Source organism: Pristiophorus japonicus, chromosome 25 (genome assembly GCF_044704955.1).
Source record: "Pristiophorus japonicus isolate sPriJap1 chromosome 25, sPriJap1.hap1, whole genome shotgun sequence".
NCBI classification, from domain to species: Eukaryota; Metazoa; Chordata; class Chondrichthyes; family Pristiophoridae; genus Pristiophorus; species Pristiophorus japonicus.
Window position 1 is genome coordinate 8,251,597 of NC_092001.1, and position 25,975 is coordinate 8,277,571.

The following is a 25,975-nucleotide window of genomic DNA, read 5'->3' on the forward strand; positions in this document are numbered from 1 at the left end:
CCAGCTACTGATTTCCCTTTGATAAATAGATTATTTTTTGATACATTACTTTTCCAACGAGCTGCATCCTTGTCAGTAAAAGGTGAATTTGGCAATGGGGTTAAATGTGATTGAAGAAAAAAACGAGGTGTCAAATATTTAACACAATAACGACGAAGCTGAGGACATACTGGATCAGCAGTCCATTGCCTGAACCTCTCAGTCATCTTGTCTCCTATTTAGTGCAAAGTCAGACATCCATCCCCTACTTTTTGTATTCAAACAGAAATAATGTGCACGAAATCTACTTCACCGCTTGTTCTGCCCATGCAACCATATCGACAGTGATGAAAATGTGCCATTAGCTTCTTAAAGCAAACAGCCTTCCTTTACTTCAGGTGAGTGACTGTCCGAGATGGTTGGTTTTGAGTCAGAATCAAAACAAAGAATATCAAATTTCACACGGCGAGTTAGTTGACCGCGGCAGGACTCGAACCTGTAATCTTCTGATAACATCGCAGTTGCAATCAAAGTCAGACGCTTTATCCATTTGGCCACGCGGCCGTTGCTGTCGGCCGAAAATTTGTTGTTTTTTATATTGAGAGCAAATTCGGGACAAGAGTTATATCAAGGAGTGGATTTCGCAAAACATGAGCATATTTCGAGTAATGAACAGATGCGCTGCGATATGGATGCGCACGGATACAGGTAACCTCAATGTAGCTTGAAACGCAACAGTTTAACAATTCGGTTATCGCAGCTGAAATCACACTCCTTTTAAAATATACTGGATGATCCGAATTATGAGAAAATACGTCTTCAAGGGGCAATTGATGAACCGGAACAGACAACCATCCCGTTTGAACAGACATCAAATGATCCTGGACAGGAAGCACATCCCTCTTACACAGCTGTAGAATAGCACTTGACGGACAGCAGTTCCCCTTTAAAAGAATAAAGTGGGATTTCTATCATTCCTGAAGGCAATTGTGCTGTGCGTGAGTGAGTGTGGGCCTCAGGTCCATGCGGGGCTGGGACGGTTGTTGAAACCACAGGAGATAGACAGGCAGGAAGGAGGGAGGGAAGTAAAACCAATCCAGACAAAAAGACAATTTAAAACATATATATATTTGTCATAATTAGAAACTAAATAAATTTACAATTTAATTGCAAAAAATTAAATGTGATTTGATTTTAAAAAATAAATAATTGTTTCTTCATCTATATATTTTTGATTGAACGAAGGCTGTGCGACTGCATGAAATCCACTGGAAATCAGGGTGTGCAGTCAGTAAATACCCAAACACAGTAAGCCCATGGTGGAAGACAAGCCACGAGGGAAGATGTGGGCAACAAAGGCGATCTTTTAAAGTCGCGAGTGCCTTTCTGCTGGATCTGACAGCAGCTGCTTGTGCTGTGAAAGAGGTCAAATGTAATAGAGCCAATGCAGGCAGAACAGAAAAAGCATATTTATTGTGAAAGTTAAAAATTAGGGAATGTATAAAAATAAACGCATATATACATATTTATACATATATTTATGTAAACAAAGTCAGTCAGTCAGCCATGTCTTTCTTGATTTTATTTGTATTTGAAAATAAGGGGGAAGGATTTCATCATGTCACACAGCCCATACGCAAGCTCTCGCTAAAATCGCTATGTTTCTAACTTATGTAATTTGCCTTCTTTCACATGTAGAATAGCAAAATCCCACAGCAGTTTCTTCTCCTGTCAGGCAGTCCTCGAATGCGTGTTGAATCAAATCAGTTTGGCTTCTAGTTGCATGTCATACCTTTTTTCTCTCATGACATGAAATGCACAGTAAGAATGCGCAGAACGTTTGCACGCACTCTCTCGCTTACACAAACATACAAACAAACTAAAATTCCTGCACTCTCCAAAGGCAGTTTTTGAAATTTGAAATTTGATATCCGGGACAGTCAGCGCATCCCTTTTAAATAGATATATAATGATCCGGTACTGAAACCACACCATTTTAGAGAGACTGAGAATGACCGCGGCGATCAGCACATCACCAGAAAAGGGATACGGAAACAGAATGAACAAAAACAAAGAATTCTGTAAAACTCAGCAGGTCGTGAACATTCTGTGGATGAAGAAACCGGGCTCACGTTCAGTCAGATGATCATTCTGATTATTTCAGAAAACTGTAAAGATTACAGATTTTTTCCAAGAAAATAGCGCCTGGAAAAAAATAGGCAGCGAGGAAGGACAAAAGGAAATGTCTGTGACACAGTGCAGCGACGGAGTGATTGAATAATAAATGGCACAATGCGAAAAGTCAAAGTGGGTGGTAAGCGGGCAATAAAGTAACAAAGGATGGACCAGAGGAGGTGTTAGTGGGAACAGCAGAATCATTAGCAGACAATGGGAGCGGTGCTTATGATCCGATACGTTGAACCGAATGTTGAGGCCAGAACACTATAACATGCCTGGAATGTAGGGTTTGAACGCCTTTTAATCAGACCAGGCAGGTTGGCCACCCCGGATTGATTTCCTGTACAGTTTAAATTCGCCAGCCAAGGGACTAAATCCAAAGCCAGTTTCTCACATCTTTTCAGCGATGGAGAAACAGGACGCACTCATATTCAGGGCAGAGTCTGTTTCACGTTGAAGCGGAGATTGACGCTAAATGTATGATTATCCCAATGGAAGTGAGCTCATGCGTGCAGAAAGGAAGATACACTGATCAAGTATTGGCCGGAATCAAACACGGGTTTAGGTTGTCCAATGAGACACAGAGACGAGTACTTCTGAGATACATGAACTTTACTCAGTTCGGAGAGTTTCGCTTTGCTCCTGGGAATCTCCAGGAATTTCGACGCTGTGGGAACAACGGATCGAAATCACACGTTTTAATTTGAAACATATCAGTTTTCTCACATGTCGACCGGCTGAGAAATGTTTTTTTGACGAAAAGTTGGCAGGGCTCGTCGGGATCTCTCGCATTTCAATTATTAAAATCTCTAAGCGAGAATCATACCACGAGATCAACGAGCCGCCGACAATGAAGTACGTAGCTCTCAGATTCTGACATGAATTTGCTGTTCGGCCCATCGTGCCTGCGCTGACTCTCAGAGACCTATCTAATGAGTTCCCCTCGCCATTGTCCTGCTAATGTTTTCCCTTTCATGAATAGATAATGTTTTGAGACATTACTTTACCAACCAGCTGCATCCTTGTCAGTAAAAAGTGAATTTGGCATTGAGGTTAAATGTAAATGACGTAAAAAACCGAGGGTTCAAATGTTTAACAAACAGGAGACGAGGGTGGGGGCATACTGGATCAGCAGTCTATCGCCTGAACATCTCAGTCACCTCGTCTCCTATTTACATCAATGTCAGACATCCATCCCCTACTTTTTGCATCCAAACAGAAATAATGTGCATGAAAGTCCACTTGACACGCTTGTTCTGCCCGTGCAACCAGATCAACAGTGATGAAAATGTGCCATTTGCTTCTGAAAGCAAACAGCCTTCCTTCACTTCAGGTGAGTGACTGTTCGAGATGTTTGGTTTTGAGGCAGAATCAAAGCAAAGAATATAACATTTCACTTGGCGCGTTAGGTGACCGTGGTACGACTTGAACCTGCAGTCTGTTGATAACATCGCGATTATAACCGAAGCCAGACGCCTATATCTATTATGCCACGCGGCCGTTGCCGTCGTTACACCATTTATTGTTTTTTATATTAAGAGCAAATTTGGGCCAATGTGACATGAAGGAGTGGATTTAGTAAAACATGAGCATATTTCGAGTAATGAATAGATGCGCTGCGATATGGATGTGCACGGACACAGTCAACTTCAATGTAGCTTGAAACACAACAGTTTTACAATTCGATCATCGCAGTGAAATCACACTCCTTTTAAAATATACAGGATGATCCGGATTATGAGAAAATACGTCTTAAACTGGCAAATGATGAACCGGAACTGACATCCAGCCCGTTTAAACAGATACCGAATGATCCTGGACAGGAAGCACATCCTTCTTACACAGATGTAAAATGGCCCTTGACGGACAGCAGTTCCGTTTTAAAAGAATAAAGTGGGATTTCTATCATTGCTGAATGCAATTGTGCTGTGCGTGATTGAGCGTGGGGCTCAGGACCATGCGGGGCTGGGACGGTTGTTGAAGCCACAGGTGATAGACAGGCAGGAAGGAGGGAGGGATGTAAAACCAACCCAGACAAAAAAACAATTTAAAATGTATATATATTTATCATAATAAGAAAATAAATACATTTACAATTTTATTGTAAAAAATTGAATTTGATTTGATTTCAATAAATAAATAATTGCTTCACAATTTATATATTCTTGATTGAACGAAGGCTGTTTGACTGCATGAATTCCACTGGAAATCAGAGCGTGCAGTCAGTAAATACCCAAATACAGTAAGCCCATGGTGGAAGATAAGCCACGAAGGAAGATGTGGGCAACAAAGGAGATGCTTTAAAGTCGCGAGTGCCTTCCCTGAGCTGTCAAGTACTTCCAGCATTAAATGAGCAATTCCATATCCAGCATGTGTTGCACTTTACTTGTTATTTTACAGCAGTGGCCTCAATTATAATGATAAATTATCAAAGTAATTTAAATGTGACCTGCTGGCAAATGGCAGCCTGTGAATGGCAACATTGGTGCTTTAAGAAAAGAATTCTCACTTGCAACACAACCGATCCATATGCGATTCTCGGCCGATGCAGCTTTTCATTTTTACTTATCCATTTCAAACAACAATTTACAAATGAGTGAAGGCATTATGTGAAACATTAATAAGATAGTAAATTTCGTGGTGATGTTTTAAATAATTAATGTAATGTAAATACATTTGATGAATGCACATGTAATTTGCAAATGGATGTCAACACAAATAAATATGAGGTATTACATTTTGTTGACAAAAATAGGGTGGTCACATGTTACTCGGTAAATACGAGGCTCAGTGGGATAGAAGAGAAAATGGATCTCAGAGTACAAATATACAAATCACTGAAAGTAGCGACGCAGGTTAACAAAGCAAAAAAAAAGCCAACAAAACACTAGGGTTTATTTCTGACGGGATAGAATTGAAAAGTTATGATAAAGTTTATATAGCGCAGTTGGAAATCTGCGTACAATTCTGGTCACGTTGTTATTAAATAGGTAGAGAGGCACTGGAGAGGGAGGAACAAAGATGATGATACCAGAAATGCAAGGAGATGATGAACATGTTGGGTCTCTTTTCTCCTGAAAAGACAATGCTTGAGGTTGACCTAATAGAATTCTTTAAAATTATGAAAGACTTTGGTAGAGTAATTTCCACTTGTGTGAAAGAGCAAAAGTAAAAGGAAATCAATATAAGATAAACAACAAAAATGTAAACATAAACTCATTTACCCAGATAGTGGTGAGAATGTGGAAGTCACTGCAACAAGGAGTAGTTGAGTAAAATCGTGTAGATGCTTCAACGGGGTGGTTAGTCCAGCCTATGAGGGAAAAAGGAATAGAGCATTATGCGGATAGAGTTGACGAGGAAAGACAGCATTTTAATTCCATATGTATTTCATGAACTCAATTTAAATTCCCCACCTGCCATGTTTGGATGTGTATACATGCATCTGAGTTACTGAACAAGTAGCATAACCACTGTACTACCGTACTCTTAACTTCATCCTTTACCTGTGCAACTGGGTCAAGGGGTGAACAGCCTCCTTCAGCTCCGATGTAACAGACTTGAGTGGCTGAATGGCCTGTGCGTTTCCTAAATACAAGGGTCAAGGGCTTGAATCACTTCCTCCTGGATCGACTAGGCTTATATTAACTGGAATTTAGAAGAATGAGAGGGGATGTCACAGAAACATATAAAATTCTGACGCGATTGGACAGGTTAGATGCAGGAAGTCCCCGATGTTGGGGAAGTCCACAACAAGGGGTCACAGCCTAAGGATAAAAGATAAGCCATTTAGGAACGTGATGAAGAGGAACCTCTTCACTCAGTTAATTTTGAACCTGTGAAATGCTCTACCACAGAAAGTTGTTGTGGCCAGTTCGATGGATATATTCAAAAGGGAGTTAGATGTGCCCCTAAAGGGCTCAAGTGGTATGGAGAGAAAGCAAGAATGGGGTAATGATTTTGTATGATGAGCCATCAGCATATGATTGGTGGTACAGGCTCGAAGGGCCAAATGGCCTAATCCTGCGCCTATTTTCTATGTTTCTATGTTTCTTTGTTTCCTGTTGCTGTCTAATAGGCTGCACGGCATTTAATCAGCCCGTTGTATTCCTATGTAGGTGTTTTGAGGGGCTGAATAGTGTACTTCTGTGTAACAATTTATAGGTGCTGAATGGCTACAGGCTCGAAGGACTGAGTTGCCTCTACCTGTTCCAGTGTAACAGGCTCAAGTGGTTGAATAGCCTCCTCCCATTCTTATGTAACAAGTTCGAGTGGCTGAATGTCCTCCTCCTGTTCTTGTGTAACAAGCTTGAAGGCAGATTAAACTCATTCTGTTACTGTATAACCAGCCTCTATAGGTTGAATATTCTTCTCCTGTTCCTATGTAATAGGCTCGGGAGATTGAATCTCCTCCTCCTGTTCCAGTATAACATAGAAACATAGAAACATAGAACATAGGTGCAGGAGTAGGCCATTCGGCTCTTCGAGCCAGCACCACCATTCACTAAGATGATGGCTGATCATTCCCTCAGTTCCCCGTTCCTGCTTTCTCTCCATACTCTTTGGTACATTTAGCCTTGAGCGCCATTTCTAATTCTCTATTCAATATATCCAATGAACTGGCATCAACAATTCTCTGCGGTAGGGAATTCCACAGGTTAACAATGCTCTGAGTGAAGAACTTTCTCCTCAGCTCCGTCCTAAATGACCTACCCCTTATCCTAAGACTTTCTCTCCTGGTTCTGGACTTCCCCATCATTGGGGACATTCTTCCCGCATTTAACCTGTCCAGTCCCGTCGGAATCTTGTAAGTCTCGATGAGTCCCCTCTCATCCTTCTAAATTCCAGTGTATAAAGGCCCAGTTGTTCCAATCTCTCCTCATATGTCAGTCCCGCCATCCCGGGAATCAGTCTGGTGAGCTTTCGCTGCACTCCCTCAGTAGCAAGAACGTCCTTCCTCAGATTAGGAGACCAACACTGAACACAGTAAGAGCATCTATGAGCTTAATGGCATCCTCCTGTTCCTATACAGCAGATTCGAGGGGCAGATTGCCTTTTCCAATTCCTATAAAACTGTCTGGAAAGTGATGAATAACTCGCTTCCTGTTCTTATGTAAGATGCTTGAAAACTGACTGGCCGCCACCTGTTACTATTTAACATGATTGAGGGAATGAATAGCCTGCTCTTGTGTAAAAGGTTCAACGGACTGAAAGGATTCTTCCTGTGAAATAGGCTCACGTTATCATCATTATCATCACCGGCAATCCCTCTGAATCGAGGAAAACTTGCTTCCACTTTTAGCATGTGTTGTTCAGTGGCTGTACGAGAACCACAGTCTCTGTCACAAGTGGGACATACAGTGGTTGAAGTAAATGGTAGGTTGGGAGTCTGGTTTGCTGCACGCTCCTTCCGCTGCCTGCGCTTGATTTCTGCTTGCTCTCGGGGACGAGCCTCGAGCAGCTCAGTGCCCTCCCGGATGCACTTCCTCTACTTCGGGCGGTCTATGGCCAGGGACTCCCAGGTGTCAGTGGGAATGTCACACTTTATCAGGGAGCCTTCGAGGGTGTCCTTGTCACGTTTCCACTCTCCACCTTTGGCTCGTTTGCCGTTGACGAGTTCCAAGTAGAGTGCTTGCTTTGGGAGTCTCGTGTCTGGCATGCAAACTATGTGGCCTGCGCAACGGAGCTGATCAAATGTGGTCAGTGCTTCAATGCTCGGGATGTTGGCCTGGACGAGGGCGCTAACTTTGTTGCGTCTGTCCTCCCAGGGAATTTGCAGGATCTTGCAGAGAAATCGTTGGTGTTAGTTCCCCAGCGACTTGAGGTGTCTACTTTACATGTTCCACATGTTTGAGCAAAACAGGAGCGCCGTTATTAATACGGCCCTGTAGACCATGATCTTGGTGAAAGTATTTAAGAACTGGTCTTCAAACACTCTTTTCCAGAGGTGGCCGAAGGCTGCACTGGCGCACTGGAGGCGTTATTGGATCTTGTCCTCAATGCCAGCTCTTGTTGAAAGTAGGCTCCATAGATAAGGGAAGTGATCCACGTTGTCCAGGGCCGTACTGTGTATCTTGATGACTGGGGGGCAGTGCTGTGCAGTGAAGACAGGTTGATTGAGGAACTTTGTCTTACTGATGTTTAGCGCAAGGCCCATGCTTTCGTGCGCCTCAGTGAATAACTCGACTGTGTCCTGGAGTTCAGCTTCTGTGTGTGCACAGACGCAGGCGTCATCCACATACGATAGCTCGACGACAGAGGTTGGGATGGTCTTGGAACTGGCCTGGTGATGGCGAACGTTGAACAGGTTCCCACTGGTTCTGTAGTTTAGTTCCACTCCAGCGGGGAGTTAGTCAACTGTGAGGTGGACCATGGCAGCGAGGAATTGAGAAGAGGGTTGGAGCATTGAAGCAGTTCTGCTTGACTCCGGTTCGGACGTGGATTCTGTCTGTGATGGATCCGTTGGTAAGGATCACGGCCTGCATGTCGTCGTGTAGCAGGTGGAGGATCGTGACGTACTTTTGGTGGCGTCCGAAACGGAGGAGGACGCTCCTTCGGCTCTCGTGGTTGAGAGTGTGAAAGGCATTTGTAAGGTTGAAGAAAGCCATGTTCCATGCATTTTTCCTGCAGCTGTCGCGCTGCATAACATCATGTCCGTTGTGCCCCGGAGGGGACGAAATCCGCTCTGCAACTCCGTGAGGAGCTCCTCGTCCACAGGGTGAAGTCGGTTGTGGAGTAGGGCCGAGCGACGATTTCCCAGTGGCTGAAAGCAGGGAGATTCTCCTATAGTTACCGCAGTCGGACTTGTCCCCTTTTTAAAAGATGTTCACGATCACTGCATCTCTAAGATCTCCCCGCATGTTCTCCTCCCGCCAGATGAGATAGAGGAGGTGATGTCTTCGCGCCAGAAGTTCCTCTCCACCATACTTCAGTGCCTCAGCAGGGATTCCGTCCGCTCCCCGTAGCCTTGTTATATCTTTAGATTTCATGTGGCGTTTTCTATCTGGTGAAGTGTTGGGATCTCATTGAGGTGGTGGCGGGTAGCATTTTGCGGATTGGAGTCAACTACACTCGTGTCAAACATTGGATTACATAGTGTATACTGCATAGAAACAGTCCATTCGCCTCAGCCAGTCTTTTATGCTCCATGGGAGCCTTACTCTCAACTTTCCTCAACATCCTAACGCTCTATTTCCTTCTCTCTCATATGCCTGTCTCGCCCCACCTTAAATACTTCCATACTATTCTCTTCAACCACTCCCTGTGGTACCGATTTCCACAATCTCACCACTCTTTGGGTAAATAAGTTTCTTCTGAATTCCCGATGTTGATTTCATGGTGACTATCTTATATTGATAGCGTCTGGTTATTCTCTTCCCCACCAGTGGAAACATTCTCACTGCATCCACTCCATCAAAATCTTTCATAATTTGAAATGCCTCCATCAGGTCATAGCTCAGCCTTCTTTTTTCAAGAGAAAAGGGACACTGCCTGCTCATCCTTTCCTGATTTGTATACGCTGGCTGTTCTGGTATCATCCTTGTAAATCTTCTCTGCATCCTCTGAAATGCCTCTATGTCATTTTTATAATATGGCGACCAGAACTGTGCCTTGTACTCTAAGCGTGATCTAATGAAGGTTAAATACAGGTTTAGCATAATGTGACTACTTTTCAATTCTTTATGTCTAGAAATAAATCAGCGTGTTTGCTTTGCTTTTTTATGGCCTTGCATGTCGTTATTTTTTTTAGAGTTTTGTATTTGTACTCCGAGATCTCTTTGTTCCTGATCACCACCCAGACTGGCAACTTCCAGCAATAAGTGATCTCCCTAAGTTTACTACCGAAATGTTTAACACCTCACATTTATATGGTTTGAAATTCATTTGCCAATTATATGCCATTCTGCAAGTTTATTAATTTCGTCCGGTAAGTTGTTTCAGCTTTCCTCAGTATTGACTATCCCTCCTAATTTGGTGTCACCCGCACATTTAGAAATTTTGTTTTTGCTTCATGGATCAAAATCTTTAATATAAATTGTGAATAACAGCGGTCCCAGCACCGATCCTTGTCGAACACCAGTACCCGCCTTCTGCTGCTAAGAAAAGCTACTCTCTGATGTCTGTCTCGAAGTCAGCTATCTCTCCATTCTGCTCGTTTTCTCCTGACTCTGCATTCTCTGACCTGGCTTGAGGCTTTTCTAGTTCATATGTGACAAACTACTTTTTGCGATTGTATTCATTCAAGCATATCGACATCGCTAGCAAGGGCAGCATTTGTTGCCCATCTCTATCTGCCTTTGTGAAGTTGTTGGGGAGTCACCTTTTCGCAACTGAATGGCACGCCAGGCAATGTCAGAGGTCAGTTAAGAGCCAACGACATTGCTGTGGGTTTGGAGTCACATATAGTCCCAGACCGGTAAGGACAGCAGATTTCCCTCCCGAAATGCGACAAGTGAACCAGATGAGGAGTTTGTTATAATGGTCACCATTACTGATACTTTTAAAATTCCAGGTTTAATTAATTGAATTTAAATTTCCCCACTCTCGTGGCGGGCTGTGATTTCCTCTCTCTGGATTATTAGTCCAGTTATATAACCATCATGCTACTGTGAGTGACCTCCGGGGCTTAATGACTCCTCCTATTCCTGTGCAACAGGTTGAGGGAAGGAACGGCATGCTCCTGTTCCTATGTAACAGGATCTAGAGGTTGATTAGCTTCCTCCTGTTCGTGAGTCTCAAATGCCTCATCCTCAGCCTATGCTGCAGTTTCGAATGGTTAAATGGGCTTCTAGTCTTCTTATAGATAAGTCTCAAGGAGCTGAATGGCTTCCACCAGTCCTATGCCTCAGGCTCGAGGGGTTAATGGCCTTCCCCTATCCTTGAGCAACAGACTGGACAGGCTCAATGGCATCCTCCTATTTCTGCTCAACAGCTTCGTTGGTTTGGCATTGCCTTCTCGTCATCTATGCAACAGGTTCGAGCGACCGATTGGAGTTCGACATGTCTTGTAAAACTGGCGCAAGAAGCTGCATGGCTTCCTCCTGCCCTTTGCAATTGGTTTGAGGGGTTAATGGACACAATTGCCTCCACCTGTCCGTGTATAACAGGCTCGCTGGCTTGCCTCTGCTAGTGTGCAAAATACTCAGATGATAATTGGGAAGGACTGCAGCCAGTTGTGCAACAGAAAGAGCAGGTACCGCAGCCATGCTTCTTTGAAGTATTGTTTTGCTGCAAAATTCACTGTGCAGCCCAAATCCTGACTTTGGTGTGAGTCGACCCACAAATGTTTAATATGCCTGAATTAGAAGTGCCAACGTGCTATCCAGTGCACCACAGAGCCGCCAAATGTTGCATCAATACAAAATTAAAATAGTGTTGATGCATAAGCTGAGCTAAAAACAGAAAAATCTGCAAACACTCAGCACACGAGGCAAAAACCTGCGGAGAGAGAAACAGAGTGAATGTGTCAGATCGATGAACTTCATCGCAACTGGATCAATCTCTGCCATCCAAAACGGATGCTCTTTCAGACCCGAATCATCATGTTTCTGTTTGAAAGGGATGTTTTGTCATTGACTGATGGAACTTTTCAGCTCGGAAGGCGGCCATTTCGCCCCATTGTGTCCGCAATGTCCGACAAATAGCTGTCCCACCTAATCCCACTTTCCAGTTCTTCTTGTTCCCATGTAACAATCTATGATTTCATTGTATTCTTTCAAGCATGTGGACATCGCTAGCAAGGAGTTAATGGCCTTCTCCTGTTCTTGTGTAACAGACTGGACGGGCTCTATTGCCTTCTACTATTTCTGTGCAACAGGTTCGTTGGTTTGACATTGTCTTCTCATCATCTATGCAACAGGTTCGCGCGACCGAATTTGTTGCAGTCATCCTCAGTATTGAATATCCAACTAATTTGGCGTCATTCGCAAATTGAAAAAATTATGTTTTTGATTCCGAGGTCTCAGACTTTAATATAAATTGTAAACAACAGTGGTCCCAGCACAGATCCTTGTGGAACAGCACTAGCCACCATCTTACAATCTAAAAAGCTAACTTTTACTCCTACTCTCTGCATTCTGTCTTGAAGCCAGCTAGCTATGCATTTATCTAGTTGTCTCTTGATTCCACATTCTCTGACCTGACTTGCGGTTCTTCTGTTTAACAATCTAGGGATCCTAGTATTTATTTTATTCATTCTAGCATGTGGATAATGCTAGCAAGGGCAGCCGTTGTTGCCTTTCCCTAATTGCCCTTGTGAAGGTAATAGTTAGCCATCTTATGCAACTGAGTTTCTTGCTAGGCCATTTCAGAGGCCAGTTAAGAGTCAACCACGTTGCTCTGGATATGGAGCCACATTTGGGCCCAGACCAGAAAGGACGGCAGGTTTCCTTCACTGAAGGAGACTATCGAACGAGATGGGTGTGTTGCATCAATGGTCAACATTACTAAAACTTTTAAAATTCCAGATTTACTTAATTGAATTTAAATTTCCCCACTCTCGCGGTGGGCTATGATTTTCTCTCACTGGATTACTAGTCCAGTGCAATAACCATTATTCTATTATGATTGGCCTCCGCCTGCGTAATGTGCTAGAGGTGCTGAATGACTCCCCCTGTTCCTGTGCAACAGGTTGAAGGATGGGATGTCATCCTCCACGTTCTATGTAACAGGTTCGAGGGGTTCATTAGTCTCAACCTGTTCCTGTATAACAGATCGGTTGGTCTGCAATGCCTCGTCCTAATCCTGTGCAACGTGTTCTATTAAGGAGAGAGCGGAGTGGGGTTCGGGATGTGGGGCCGCGGGGGATGGAGGAGCGGAGGTCGTGGTGCAGAGAAATAGAAACATAGAAACATAGAAAATAGGTGCAGGAGTAGGCCATTCGGCCCTTCTAGCCTGCACCGCCATTCAATGAGTTCATGGCTGAACATTCAACTTCAGTACCCCATTCCTGCTTTCTCGCCATACCCCTTGATCCCCTTAGCAGTAAGGACCTCATCTAACTCCTTTTTGAATATATTTAGTGAATTGGCCTCAACAACTTTCTGTGGTAGAGAATTCCACAGGTTCACCACTCTCTGGGTGAAGAAGTTCCTCCGCATCTCGGTCCTAAATGGCTTACCCCTTATCCTTAGACTGTGACCCCTGGTTCTGGACTTCCCCAACATTGGGAACATTCTTCCTGCATCTAACCTGTCTAACCCCGTCAGAATTTTATATGTTTCTATGAGGTCCCCTCTCATTCTTCTGAACTCCAGTGAATACAAGCCCAGTTGATCCAGTCTTTCTTGATAGGTCAGTCCCGCCATCCCGGGAATCAGTCTGGTGAACCTTCGCTGCACTCCCTCAATAGCAAGAATGTCCTTCCTCAGGTTAGGAGACCAAAACTGTACACAATACTCCAGGTGTGGCCTCACCAATGCCCTGTACAACTGTAGCAACACCTCCCTGCCCCTGTACTCAAATCCCCTTGCTATGAAGGCCAACATGCCATTTGCTTTCTTAACCGCCTGCTGCACCTGCATGCCAACCTTCAATGACTGATGTACCATGACACCCAGGTCTCTTTGCACCTCCCCTTTTCCTAATCTGTCACCATTCAGATAATAGTCTGTCTCTCTGTTTTTACCACCAAAGTGGATAACCTCACATTTATCCACATTATACTTCATCTGCCATGCATTTGCCCACTCACCTAACCTATCCAAGTCGCTCTGCAGCCTCACAGCATCCTCCTCGCAGCTCACACTGCCACCCAACTTAGTGTCATCCGCAAATTTGGAGATACTACATTTAATCCCCTCATCTAAATCATTAATGTACAGTGTAAACAGCTGGGGCCCCAGCACAGAACCGTGCGGTACCCCACTAGTCACTGCCTGCCATTCTGAAAAGTACCCATTTACTCCTACTCTTTGCTTCCTGTCTGACAACCAGTTCTCAATCCATGTCAGTACACTACCCCCAATCCCATGTGCTCTAACTTTGCACATCAATCTCTTGTGTGGGACCTTGTCGAACGCCTTCTGAAAGTCCAAATATACCACATCAACTGGTTCTCCCTTATCCACTCTACTGGAAACATCCTCAAAAAATTCCAGAAGATTTGTCAAGCATGATTTCCCTTTCACAAATCCATGCTGACTTGGACCTATCATGTCACCTCTTTCCAAATGCACTGCTATGACATCCTTAATAATTGATTCCATCATTTTACCCACTACCGATGTCAGGCTGACCGGTCTATAATTCCCTGTTTTCTCTCTCCCCCCTTTTTTAAAAAGTGGGGTTACATTGGCTACCCTCCACTCCATAGGAACTGATCCAGAGTCAATGGAATGTTGGAAAATGACTGTCAACGCATCCACTATTTCCAAGGCCACCTCCTTAAGTACTCTGGGATGCAGTCCATCAGGCCCTGGGGATTTATCGGCCTTCAATCCCATCAATTTCCCCAACACAATTTCCTGGCTAATAAGGATTTCCCTCAGTTCCTCCTCCTTACTAGACCCCCCGACCCCTTTTATAACCGGAAGGTTGTTCGTGTCCTCCTTCGTGAATACCGAACCAAAGTACTGGTTCAATTGGTCCGCCATTTCTTTGTTCCCCGTTATGACTTCCCCTGATTCTGACTGCAGGGGACCTACATTTGTCTTTACTAACCTTTTTCTCTTTACATATCTATAGAAACTTTTGCAATCCGTCTTAATGTTCCCTGCAAGCTTCTTCTCATACTCCATTTTCCCTGCCCTAATCAAACCCTTTGTCCTCCTCTGCTGAGTTCTAAATTTCTCCCAGTCCCCAGGTTCACTGCTATTTCTGGCCAATTTGTATGCCACTTCCTTGGCTTTAATACTATCCCTGATTTCCCTTGATAGCCACGGTTGAGCCACCTTCCCTTTTTTATTTCTATGCCAGACAGGAATGTACAATTGTTGTAGTTCATCCATGCGGTCTCTAAATGTCTGCCATTGCCCATCCACAGTCAACCCCTTAAGTATCATTCGCCAATCCATCTCAGCCAATTCACGCCTCATACCTTCAAAGTTAGCCTTCTTTAAGTTCTGGACCATGGTCTCTGAATTAACTGTTTCATTCTCCATCCTAATGCAGAATTCCACCATATTATGGTCACTCTTCCCCAAGGGGCCTCGCACAACGAGATTGCTAATTAATCCTTTCTCATTACATAACACCCAGTCTAAGATGGCCTCCCCCCTAGTTGGTTCCTCGACATATTGGTCTAAAAAACCATCCCTTATGCACTCCAGAAAATCCTCCTCCACCGTATTGCTTCCAGTTTGGTTAGCCCAATCTATGTGCATATTAAAGTCACCCATTATAACTGCTGCACCTTTATTGCACGCACCCCTAATTTCCTGTTTGATGCCCTCCCCAACATCACTACTACTGTTTGGAGGTCTGTACACAACTCCCACTAACGTTTTTTGCCCTTTGGTGTTCTGCAGCTCTACCCATATAGATTCCACATCATCCAAGCTAATGTCCTTTCTAACTATTGCCTTAATCTCCACCTTAACCAGCAATGCTACCCCACCTCCTTTTCCTTTTATTCTATCCTTCCTGAATGTTGAATACCCCTGGATGTTGAGTTCCCAGCCCTGCTCATCCTGGAGCCACGTCTCCGTAATCCCAATCACATCATATTTGTTAACATCTATTTGCACAGTTAATTCATCCACCTTATTGCGGATACTCCTTGCATTAAGACACAAAGCCTCTGTCCTTTTAGAATTTTGCTGTACAATGGCCCTTTTTGTTCTTTGCCTTGGGTTTCTCTGCCCTCCACTTTTCCTCATCTCCTTTCTGTCTTTTGTTTTTGCCTCCTTTTTGTTTCCCTCTATCTCCCTGCACTGGTTCCCATCCCCCTGCCATATTAGTTTAACTCCTCCCCAACAGCACTAGCAAACACTCCCCCGAGGACATTGGTTCCGATTCTGCCCAGGTGCAGACCGTCCGGATTGTACTGGTCCCACCTCCCCCAGAACCGGTTCCAATGCCCCAGGAATTTGAATCCCTCCCTGCTGCACCATTGCTCAAGCTACGTATTCATCTGAGCTATCCTGCGATTCCTACTCTGACTAGCACGTGGCACTGGTAGCAATCCCGAGATTACTACTTTTGAGGTCCTACTTTTTAATTTAGCTCCTAGCTCCTTAAATTCATTTCGTAGGAACTCATCCCTTTTTTTACCTATGTCATTGGTACCAACGTGCACCACGACAACTGGCTGTTCTCCCTCCCTTTTTAGAATGTCCTCCACCCGCTCCGAGACATCCTTGACCCTTGCACCAGGGAGGCAACATACCATCCTGGAGTCTCGGTTGCGGCCGCAGAAACGCCTATCTGTTCCCCTTACAATTGAATCCCCTATCACTATCGCTCGCCCACTCTTTTTCCTGCCCTCCTGTGCAACAGAGCCAGCCACGGTGCCATGAACTTGGCTGCTGCTGCCCACTCCTGATGAGTCATCCCCCTCAACAGCACTCAAAGCTAGAATGCTAAAAAGAAATGAAAAGGAAGCAATGCCGGAAAGTGATTGTTGTAATGTAACCACATTATGTCAAGAAGGGACAGAGCATAAAACCAAAAGGGGGCACTAACTAAAGGAATCCTGATAAGAAAAAAAGCGATAAGATAAATAGGGCAAGAGTACAAAATAATGTTACGATTTCTAATAATGTTAAAACGACAAATCTAAAAGCATTGTATTTGAATGAACGAAGCATCTGTAATAAGGTTGAAGAATTGACAGCTCAAATAGATGTAAACAGATACAATATCGTTGCAATTACAGAGATATGGTTGCACGGTGACCAGGGTTGGGAACTGAATATCAAACAATATCCGGTATTTAGGACGGACAGGCAGAAAGGAAGAGCGGGTTGTGTGGCATTGTTAGTAAAGGATGAAATCAGCGCAAGAATGAGAAAGGTATATGGCACAGAAAGTCAAGATGTAGATTCAGTCTGGGTGGCGCGAAGGAGAACGAAGGGGCAGAAAAGATTGGTGGGAGTTGTCTATAGGCCTCCAAACAGTTGTGGTAATATAGTGGATAACATTTACAGGACATTAGAACTGCATGTAGCAAGGGTACTACCATAATTGAAGATGACTTTAAACTACATATAGATTAAAGTAATAATAATATGGCCGATTGATTCCTGGCATGTGTATGAGATGTTTATTTAGCCCAGTATTTTCGGAATCTACAAGGGAAAAGAATATCCTAGATTGCGTATTATATAATGAGAAAGGCTTATTTAACAATCTTTTTGTCCGGGGTCCTTTAGGGAAGAGTGGCAATAATATGATTGAATTATTTATTAAGATGGAAAGTGAAGTATTCAATCGAATCTATGGTCCTAAATCCAAGAAAAGGAAACCACGAATGTATGGGGAATGGATTGGCTGTGATTGATTGGGAAGAATCAATAAACGTCATGTTGGTAGATGGGCAAGGGCTAACATTTCAGGAGCGAATGCATGAATTGCGACAGTTATACTTTCCTTTCTGGTGTAAAAACACAAAAAAGGATACTGACCCAACCATGGCTCGCAAAATAAATTAAGGATAGTATTAGATTCAAAGAAGGGTTGTACAAAGTTGACAGAAAAAGGAGCAAGCCTGAGGATGGGGGACAATTTAGAATTCAGCAAAAATGTGCCAAGAGAATGATTAAGAGGCGAGACATAGACTATGAGAGTGAACTTGCAAGGAACATAAACATCGACTCGTAGATTCTACATGTTCATAAAAAGGAAAATATTAGTGAAAACAAAAGTAGGTCCTTTACAGACAGAAACGGGGGAATTTATGATGTGGAACAAGGAATTGGCAGGACAATTAAATAAATACTTCCCTTCTGTCTTCAAGGACGATGACACAAATAACATCCCAGAAATACTTGCGAACCAAACGTCCAGTGCGCAAGAGGAATTAAAGGAAATGATTATTTGTAAGAAAATAGTGCTGAGGAAACAAATGGGAATGAAGGCCGGTTAATCACCAGGGCCTGATGATCTGCATCTCAGAGTACTAAAAGAGGTTGCAATGGAAAGAGTGGATGCATTGGTTGACAACTACCAAAAATCTATAGTTTATGGAACAGTTCCTGCAGACTGGATAGTGGCAAATGTACCTCGACTGTTTAAAAATGGATGGAGAGAGAAAACAAGGAACTACAGACCGGTTAGCCTAACATCAGCTGTAGGGAAAATGCAAGAGCCTATAATAAAGGATTTTATAACGGCACACTTACATAATATCAAAGGGATTACAAAAAGTCAACATGAATTCATGAAAAGAAAATCATGTTTGACAAACCTACTGGCGTTTCTGAGGATATAAGTGATAGAAAACATAAGGTAGAACCAGTGGATATAGTGTATTTGGATTTTCAGAAGGCCTCTGATAAAGTCCCACGTAAGATGTAGTGTGCAAAATTAAAGTACATCGGATTGGGAGTAATTTACTTGCATGAATTGAAAATTGGTTAACGGACAGGAAATAGGATCGATGGGCAGAGGGACCGGTGTCCTTGTAAAATTGTCATGTGAAAGCATACATGCAGGTGCAGCAAGCAGTTAAGAATGCAGATGGTATGTTGGCCTTCATTCCAAGAGGATGTGAGTAAATGAGTAAAGATGTGTTACTAGTTACACAGAGCCTTGGTGAGACCGCACCTGGAGTATGGCGTGCAGTTTTATTTTCGTAAATCAAGAAAGGATATACTTGCCATAGAGGGAGTGCAGCGATGGTTCACCAGACGGATTATTGGAATGGCAGGATTGTCGTATGCGGAGAGATTGGGTCGAATAGGATTGTATTCAGTAGAGTTTATAAGAATGAGAGAAGATCTCATTGAAACTTATACCATTCTGACTGGATCAATAGATGCGGGGAAGATGATTCACCTGATTGGGAAGGTTATAACAAGGGGTCACAGTCTCAGGATACGGGGTAGGAAGTTTAGAAAGGAGAAGAGGAGTTTTTTTTTCACTCAGAGACTGGTGCAGCTGTGGAATTCTCTACCACAGAAGGCTGTGAAGCCAGAGTCACTGAATATATTTAAGATGGAGATAGATTTCCAGACACAAAAGACATCAAGTGATATGGGGAAAAAGCCTGAATATGGTGTTGAGATAGTGGATTCGGAATGATCATATTGAATGGTGGTGCAGATTCGAAGGGCCGAATGGACTATTACTGCTCCTATTTTCTATGTTTCTATGTTTTAGGATTTAAATGGACTTTTGCTATTCTTGTAGAGCAAGCTCAAGGAACTGATCGGCTTCTGCCTCTCCTAAGGCTCAGATTTGAGGCGTTAATGGCTTCCACCTTTCCCTGTGCAACAGTGTGGTGCGGCTGAATGGCCTCCTCCTAAATCTGTGTAACAGGAAAGAGTGCCTCCTCGTCATCTATGCAGCAGGAACGAGCGGCCGAATGGCTTTCTACTATTCTTGTATAAAAAGCCCAAGTATCTGACTGACTTCCTGTTGTCCCTTGCAACTGGCTCGAGGGGTTAATGGAATTATACTGTCGTTCTGTAACAGGCTTGGTGGCTTGCTCCTGTTGCTGCGTAACAGACTCAGTGTACTAAGGGAACTCAATAGAAAAGTGGGTGGGATTGCAACCACTTGTGTAACAGGAAGTGCAGGCGCCTCAGTTTCCCTTCTCGGAAGTATTGATTTGCTGCAAAATGCACTGAGCGGCCGAGGAAACACCAGATCATGACCTAAATTCCGATTAAAATCCGAGCTATCCAGACTAATGCCACTTTACAGCTCTTGGTCCGTAGCCTTTTAGATTACTGGAATTCAAGTTTACCTTCAAGGACTTTTTAAAAGTGGTGAGGACTTCGCCCTCTAAAGTCCTTTCAGGCAGTGATTTCCAGACTCTCTCCACTCCCTGGGTGAAAGCATTGCACCTCAACTCCCTTCTAACCTCCTACCAATTACTTTAAATCTATGCCGCCTGGTTGTTGACAACTCTGCTAAGGGAAATCGATCCTTTCTATGCACTCTATCTCGGCTAGTCATAGTTTTCTTCACTTCAATACGGACACCTCTTAGCCTCCTTTGTTCCAAAGAAAACAAACCCAGTCTATGCAATATTTACTCAGAGCTAAATTCACCATCCGCCTAAATCTACCCTGTATCTTCACGCATGCAGTCAGATCTTTCCTGTAGTACGGTGACCAGAACAGCATGTAATACTCGAGCTGTGGCCTAACTAGAGCTTTACACATTTGAAGCATAACTTCCTCGATCTGAAATCCTATGGCTCATCTAATGAAGGCAACTATTCCGTGTTGATTGTTAACATAGAAACATAGAAAATAGGCGCAGCATACGCCATTTGACACTTCGAGCCTGCACCACCACTCAATAAGATCATGGCTGATCATTCCCTCAGTACCCCGTTCGTATTTCTCTCCATACCCCTTGATCCATTTAGCCGTAAGTCCATACCTAACTCCCTGTTGAATATATCCAATGAACTGGCATCAATGACTCTCTGCGGCAGGGAATTCCACAGGTTAACAACTCTCTGAGTGAAGAAGTTTCTCCTAATCTTATCCTAAATGGTCTGTCCCTTATCCTAAGATTGTGACCCCTAGTTCTGGACTTTCACAACATCAGGAATATTCTTCCCGCATCTAACCTTTCCAGTCCCGTCAGAATTGTATATGTTTCTATGAGATCCTCTCTCATCCTTCTAAAAATCTGTGTATTAAGGCCCAATCCCAGTTGATCCAATCTCTCCTCATATGTCAGTCCAGCCATCCCTGGAATCAGTCTGGTGAACCTACGCAGCACTCCTTCAGTAGCAAGAATGTCCTTCCTTGGATTAGGAGACCAAAACTGAACAGAATATTCCAGGTGAGATCTCACCAAGGCCCTGGCGAGCAGCAGTAAGACCACCCTGCTCCTATACTCAAATCCTCATGCTATGAAGGTCAACATACCATTTGCCTTGTTCACCGCCTGCTGTACCTGCATGTCAACTTTCAATGACTGCTGAACCATGACACCCAGGTCTCGTTGCACCCCCACTTTTCCTAATCTGCCGCCATTCAGATAATATTCTGCCTTCGTGTTTTTGCCACCAAAGTGGATAACCTCACATTTATCAACAGTATACCGCATCTGCCATGTATTTGCCCACTCACCTAACCAGTCCAAGTCATTTTGCAGTCTCTTAGCGTCCTCCTAACGGCGCACACCGCCACCCAATTTAGTTTAATCTGCTAACCTGGAGATATTACACTCAATTCCTTCATCCAAATAATGTATACTGTGAAGAGCTGGGATCCCAGCACTGAGCCCTGCGGCACTCCACTAATCACTGCCTGCAAATTCTTAAAAGGATCCCGACACTCTGCTTCCTGTCTGCCAACCAGTTTTCTATCCATGTCAGTACATTACCCCCAATACCGCGTGCTTTGATTTTGCACACCAATCTCTTATGTGGGACCTTGTCAACAGCCTTTTGAAAGTACAAATACGCCACATCCACCGATTCTCCCTTGTCCACTCTGCTAGTTATATCGTCAAATATTCCAGAAGATTTGTCAAGCATGATTTTCCCTTCATAAATCCATGCTGGCTTGGACCGACCCTGTCACAGCTTTCCAAATGCGCTGCTATTTCATCCTTAATTATTGATTCCAACATTTTCCCCACTACGGATATCAGGCTAACCATTCTATAATTACCCATTTTCTCTCTCCCTCCCTTTTTAAAAAGTGATGTTACATTAGCTACCCTCCAGTCCATGGGAATTGATGCAGAATCGATAGACTGTTGGAAAATTGATCACCAATGCATTCACTATTTCTAGGGCCACTTCGTTAAGTACTCTGGGATGCAGACTATCAAGCCCCGGGGATTTATCGGCCTTCAATCCCATCAATTTCCCTAAGACAAGTTCCCAACTAATAAGGATATCCTTCAGTTCCTCTTTCTCACGAGACCCTCGGTCCATTAATACATCCGGAAGGTTATTTGTGTCTTCCATCGTGAAGACAAAACAAAGTATTTGTTCAATTACTCTACTATTTCTTTGTTCCCCATTATAAATTCACCTGAATGCGACTGCAAGCGACCTATATTTGTCTTCACTAATCATTTTCACTTCACATATCGACAGAAGCTTTTGCACTCATTTTTTATGTGTCCGGCAAGCTTCCTCTCGTATTCTATTTTCCCCTCTTAATTAAACCCTTAGTCCTGCTCTGCTGACTTGTATATTTCTCCCAGTCCTCATGTTTGTTGCTTTTTCTGGCCAATTTATATGCTTCTTCCTTGGATTTAACAGTATCCTTAACTTCCCTTGTTCGCCACGGTTGAGCCATCTGCCCCGTTTTATTTTTACTCCGAACAGGAATGTAAATTGTTAAAGTTGATCCATTTGGTCTTTAAATGTTTCCATTGCCTAACCACCGTCATCCCTTTAAGTATCATTTGCCAGTCTATTCTAGCCAATTCACGCCTCATACCGTCGTAATTACCTTTCATTAAGTTCAGGTCCCTCGTTTCTGAATTAACTGTGTCACTCTCCATCTTAATAAAGAATTCGACCATATTTTGGTCACTCTTCCCCAAGGGACCTCGCTTAACAAGATTGCCAATTAGTCCCCTCTCATTACACATCGCCCTGTCTAGGATGGCCAGCTCTCTAGTTGGTCCCGCGATATATTGATCTAGAAAACCATCCGTAATACACGTCAGGAAATCGTCATCCACCGCAGTGCTACCAGGTTGTTTTGCCCAATCAATATGTAGATTATAGTCGCCCATGGTAACTGCTGTACCATTATTGCACACATCCCTTATTTCTTGTTTGATGCAGTCCCCAACCTCACTACTAGTGTTTGGAGGTCTGTGCACAACTCCCACTCGCGTTTTCTGCCATTCTGCAGCTCGACCCGTACCGCTTCCATATCATCCAAGCTAATGTCCCTCGTTACTCTTGCATTAATTTCCTCTTTAACCAACAACGCCACCCCACCTCCTTTTCCTTTCTGTCTGTCCTTCACAAGCATCTTATCTACTTGCCCTGCTACCGTCAAGGATTCTGTGGACATGCATTCCAATGTCATTTGCTCCTCTACACTTATCAGTGGCCTAACATTTAATGTTTATTCGCTTTCCCTATAAGCACTCCCCAAATGCATTATCACACACTTCTCCGTGTTGAATTCCATTAAACTCCTGACCAGTTTTTTGATATCTTCCTGCAATGTACAGCTTTCTTCCTCATTGTCAACCATACCTGGTTCACCAATCTTTTAGTCACCTGTGCTAATTTATATTTAGCGGCTAGTTATCAAATTTGTATCGCATAATACTCTTGTGAAGCACCATGGACGTTTCTCTAATTTCACGGCGCTAATTGTATATAAGTTATTGTTTACAATGTGTGTTACGTAACGTTATATTGAGTTTACACCACAGAAAGAGACAATTGTACCTAACTGGTGTTGCTGAAGTTACTGCTCCACACTACCCTACTTCACCTGATCCTAGCAGCATCTTGTTCTTTTGCTTTCTCAGTCATGTGCTTAGGTGCTCCCTCTAAAATAAAACTGTGCTATTCGCCTCAACTACTGCTCGTGTAGCTTCTTCCACATTCTAACCACTCTTTGGTAAATAAGTTACTGATGAATTGCCAACTGAATTTAGCGGTGACCTCCGTTCTGATCTCCTGCACAATATCAAACATTTTCTCCACATCAACCCGATCAAATACCTTCATAATGTTAAAAATATATCTTCCTTATTTTTCTAGAAAGAAGCTCCCCAGTCTGTTCATTTACATTTCCCGAAATGTAAATCCTTTCAGTTCTGACCGAAATGTTTCCTCCTTTGCTGTGAGATTCTATGATTCTACGATTTAATTTTCACATCGTCTGGGAGAGGCAACAAGGCAAGCATGCAGGCGGACTCTCTGATAATTTGCATCAACCATTGGACTATTAAAACAGCGTTATCGTGTAGCTGCGATGGCCGAGTGGTTAAGGAGGTTTTTCTGCGAAAGTTCGAACCCTCCTCGCAGTGATTCAACAGGCGACATTTTTTTTACTCGACTCCCTGTGGATATCACTGACCACAATTCCCTCCACTGCCCTTTATTACACTGATAGACGCGAAGCTGTTGTTCGAACTGGAAATTTATCGGTATTAATTAGTGTTTGTTGGTTTGTTGGAAACTATCTGCAAAAATCAGTGAGAAATATATACCGCATGAAAAAATGCATTTTAATAAAGATCCCTGCATTTTTAGGGAGGAAATGACCTTCAGTTAAAGAGTGGGAACGTGGTTTGGTTTTATAAAGTTGAAAACGATTTGACAAAATAACCGCTGCAGCATTTGACGTTGCGATTTTCTGATAACATCAGCGTTTTCATCAAATTGCGATGCCTTATCCATTAAGCGACGTGGCCCCTGCAGTTTGCAGCAGGCTAATGATGAGAATGAAGGATTACACAGCGGAATTGTATTTTGATCAGTTCCATACTTTGCACTGCAAACCAATCAGCGGCAGTGAGCCTTTCATTGATTGAAATACGAGAAATCACAAAGCCCCGGAGGATATGGAATTATTCATTAAATGCTGGAAACACTCCGCAGGGCCATCAGCTCTCGGCAGGACTAATGTTTTGCAGCATTACGTCAACATACTATAGGTCCGGTGTGATTTTCGTTGTTGAATGTTTAAGCTGCTCTAAAATACTTGCAGCCCAACCGCACCACCAAAAATAAAATAAATGGTTCGTAATGAGTTCGAACCTGCGAATTTACGTTGTTAGTACGATGCTCTCACAAACTGATCTAACCTGCCTAACGCTGTGCCCTTTCTTAGGACACTTTTAAATTAAAATGCGAGCATTTCTACAGCGACATTCACCTCAACACTTCACAAAGCGGTTCAGAGCAAATTAATTACTTTTAAAATGTGATCACTGTTGTAATGTAGGAAATGCAAAAATGTACAGCATGGAAGGAGGCCATTTCAGCCAATCGTGTCTGCGCAGGCATACCAAGAACTTTCCAGCCTAATTCTCACTTCCCAGCTCTCAGTAGGTTACAGCACTTTAATTGGCATCCAAGTATTTTTAAAATGTGTGAGGATTTCTGCCGCTACCGCCCATCCAGGCAATGAGTTCCCGACTACCACGACCCCCTGGGTAAAGATATTTATCCTCATAGCTCGTCTAACACTCCCCCTAATTCATCATCATAGGCAGTCCTTCGGGATCGAGGAAGACTTGCTGCCACTCTTAGCATGTGTTCTTAGGTGGCTGTACAGTCCAATACGAGAACTACAGTCTCTGTAAAAGGTCGGACAGATATTCGTTGAGGGAAAGGATGGAAAGGGAGCCTGGTTTGCCGCACGCTCCTTCCGCGCTTTATTTCAGCATGCTCTCGGCAACGATACTCGAGGAACTCAGGACACTCCCGAATGCACGTCCTCCACTTCGCGCAGTCTATGGCCAAGGACTCCCAGGTGTCATTTGGGATGTCATACTTTATCAGGGAGGCTTTGAGCGTGTCCTTGTAACGTTTCCTCTGCCCGCCTTTGGCTCACTTGCTGTGGACGAGTTCCTAGAAGAGCGCTTGCTTTTGCAATCTCGTGTCTACCATGTGGCCTGCCCAGCGGAGCTGATCAAGTGTGGTAAGTGCTTCAATGCTGGGTATGTTCTCCTGGGCGAGGACGATAATGTTTGTGCGTCTGTCCTCCCAAGGGATTTGCAGGATTTTGCGGAGACATCGCTGGTGGTTTTCTCCAGC

The 25,975-nt window shown here is 43.5% G+C and overlaps 1 long non-coding RNA gene and 1 other non-coding gene across 3 annotated transcripts in view; one reads left to right on the forward strand and one right to left on the reverse strand.

Annotated features, from left to right (window-relative positions):
* The window catches only part of LOC139238073 (uncharacterized), a 191,379-nt gene that overhangs the window by 100,481 nt on the left and 64,923 nt on the right, over positions 1-25,975 (forward strand). The gene's annotated exons all lie outside the window — the stretch shown is intronic.
* Positions 455-543, reverse strand: trnaq-uug (transfer RNA glutamine (anticodon UUG)). The gene is given in 2 exon segments: positions 455-490; positions 507-543. It is a non-coding gene; the product is annotated as a tRNA-Gln (tRNA).